Source organism: Grammomys surdaster, unplaced genomic scaffold (assembly GCF_004785775.1).
Source record: "Grammomys surdaster isolate TR1022 unplaced genomic scaffold, NIH_TR_1.0 125925, whole genome shotgun sequence".
In the NCBI taxonomy this organism is placed as follows: domain Eukaryota; kingdom Metazoa; phylum Chordata; class Mammalia; order Rodentia; family Muridae; genus Grammomys; species Grammomys surdaster.
In genome coordinates, this window is record NW_021620749.1 from 1,395,540 (window position 1) to 1,398,802 (window position 3,263).

A 3,263-nucleotide genomic window follows, 5' to 3' on the forward strand; every position below is an offset into this window, starting at 1 on the left:
AGGGACCACTGAGGCAGAGACCACTGTAACAGGGACCACTGAGGCAGGGACCACTGAGGCTGAGACCACTGTAACAGGGACCACTGAGGCAGAGATCACTGTAACAGGGACCACTGAGGCTGAGATCACTGTAACAGAGACCACTGAGGCAGAGACCACTGAGGTAGAGACCACTGAGGCAGGGACCACTGAGACAAGGACCATTGAGGCTAGGACCACTGAAACAGGGACCACTAAGGCTGAGACCACTGAACCAGTGACCACTAAAGCAGGGACCACAAGGAAGGGAACACAGAGGAAGGGACCACGGAGAAAGGGACCACTGAGGCTAGGACCACTGAGACAGGGACCACTGAGGCTGGGACCACTGAGACAGGGACCACTGAGGCTGGGACCACTGAGACAGGGACCACTGAGGCTGGGACCACTAAAGCAGGGACCACAGAAGAAGGGAGCATAGAGGAAGGGAGCACTGAGGCTGGGACCACTGAAGCAGGAACCATGGAGGCAGGGACCACTTAAGCAGGCACCATGGAGGCAGGGACCACTGAAGGAGATACCACTGAGACAGGTACCACTGAGACAGGGAATCACTGAGGCAAGGACCACTGAAGCAGGGACCACTGAAGCAGCATCAAGGGTGCCACAGGGAACTTGCATTTTGTTCCTGTTCAGGTAAACAGCCTCCAAGACTTCTAAAAGAATTAGCCCAGTTCAAGGAAGACCACAAAGGCAAATGTGCTGCTTCTGGAGAGCATACTCAGGGTAGACAATGCCATGAAGAAGGGATTCTGTCCTTTCCACGTCCCGGGACTGCATTCCTATCACCTACCTCCCAGTCCCTTAACTTCAAACATGTTCCCCTGTGCTCTCTAACCTCTGAACTCTGTAAAAATGACATCAGTGTGATACTGAGCAGGTACACGTGTGGGTTGATCACATGACATGTTACCTCTTGCCCAATATCCTTACTTAAAGCAGTTTAATAATATAATGACCAAATAAAAGATGAAACCAGAAGATAAGCATTTAGAAGATAAGAAAACCATCAGGACCCCTTAGAGGGGACATGGGGCTGCCATCTTACATGGGAGAAGAGGATGAGGAATAGATGTTTCCCCTTTGTGTCCTCGGCATCTACACATGGAAAGCTGTCAGTGTCATTCTCAAGGAGTTCATTCTCTAAATTGCCAGTATCTTTAGCAACAGAAGAGACTGGGTACCGTTGGTGTGCCAAGATTGTTTCTCAGAAACATTGTTGATGATGCTGTGTTTTAAGCCTATGTGTATCCCAAATAAAGCACTAGTATAGCAGGAATCCAGGATAACTCTGAAATGCTGGGTGACAGAAGAACGTTGATGTCCTATGTCAAGAATAGGAAAGTAGAGGCAGAATATAGACATTTTGATTTTTTTTTGGGGGGGGGAGTTGAGGTTGAGAACTGTAATTTATCAGAGCACAGGGCCTGTGTGGGTCATGTTGAATTCGAAGTTCTTTTCACACATCAACAAACTTATCTAATGAACAGATGGCTGTAAGAGTCTTGGATGAAAGGCAAACAAATCCAAGTTCCCTCAAAACATCTACCTCAGGATGGAGTTCTAATCAGAAAACATCAGACTTATGTAGGAGATTACACAAATCTGCATAAAATCCCCCAAGGCCGTGCTCATCTGGAAATCCACATTTGTTCACTTAGCAACTAAGAGACATTCTTTGCAGCCCCATATGTTGTATCTGGGCTCCTCTGGACTTGTCGGATATGATAAAGCATCTAGAAAGTGAAGAAGCAAAAGCCACTTGACTTATAATGACTAACTGACTCAGCAGAATAAATTTTATAATGCAGGCTTGAAAACTATGAATTAATTGACATTTAAAATGAGATAATATCCCATACAGTTCAATTTTCTGGCTGCTCTTGCAAAAAAAGCCCTGCCGTATAAATAAGCAACAGTGTGTATGGTGAGAGCTGCCTGGAGCTCTTTGTGATGCCTCTTTAGACAGGTGTGATCATTGCCTACCTCAGCTGCCCCTTTCCAGGGCCATTTTGCTAATCAGGCCCCCAGTAGGGTCTTTCCAGCATCCCAGAAAGCTGCAGGCAATTGTGGGATGCTTTCCCTTTGCTATGTGGATTTTCCAGTCCCTTCTTCCCATTAGTATCTGTCCCAATGTCCTCTAGGTTCCCCCATCCATAACTCACACATGTGCTTGAAGGATGTGAAACCATGGACTATGGTTTCTGCTGAGTAAGAATGATCTGAGTTTTGCCTCTCCTGAGACCCAGAATGCATGCTTACATAGCCTTTCCCCACTAGCCCCAGAGCAAGATCTTAGAAAGTATTGGTGAGGCAGCTAGACAGGTAGCAGCATTGAAAGATCATGTTGGACAGGAATAGATCATGGTCTTCCCCACTGGCTATCAACTGATGTTAAAAACAGTAAAACTAGCAACCACTACCATTTTATATTGTTGATTTTGGTTTTCCTCCAAAGAACGGTGATTGGGAAAAATATTTCCAAGTACTTCTAATAGGTGGAATTTGCTGGGAAAGAGACACAGTGAAGTTACCATGCTGAAAGTAAGGGTTTTTGGTTTTGTGTATTTATTTATTTCAGCAAGAAGAGAAAAACAAAACAAAACAAACAAAAACAAAAACAAAACACAAAAATCTGTGCTGGGACAATAGCTCAGCAGATAACAAGCTTACTGTATAAGCTTCTTACTGTATAAGCTTCAGGGCCCACATTTGGATTTTCAGCACACACAAAAAAGCCATAGGTTTCTATAACCCCAGTGCTAAGGGATGGAGACAATCAGATACCAGGGCCTTGCTGGCCAGATAGCCTCACTGCTGTGGTAGTTCCAGGCTCAGTGAAGAGACTGTCTCAAAAAAGTAAGGTGAGAAGTAAAAGATACCCTGTCATCAACCTCTGGCCTCTGTGTGTACACACACAGACACGTGCATGTATGTAACACATACACATGCACATGCACTCATTTATGCATGCAACACACATGCACACAGAGAGAAAAGATAAAGAACATGTTTGTTTACCAGTGTCCCAACTGGACAGACTGCCTCGCTCTGAGGAGCTACCAACTTAATGTTATTGCTCAAGGACCAGCATCAGTATGAGAGCCAGAGCCAAAGAAGAGAAAACTCAAACAGCATTGAAATTAGCTTAGACTTTTTCTCGTTCATGTCTCTGTACATACAATCTCAAAATGTTCATCCAGATGTCACAACCAAATATGATC

The 3,263-nt window shown here is 45.0% G+C and overlaps 1 protein-coding gene across 1 annotated transcript in view; it reads left to right on the plus strand.

Moving 5' to 3' along the window:
• Positions 1-3,263, plus strand: part of Dscam (DS cell adhesion molecule) — a 479,658-nt gene that overhangs the window by 440,929 nt on the left and 35,466 nt on the right. The window lies entirely within an intron of this gene.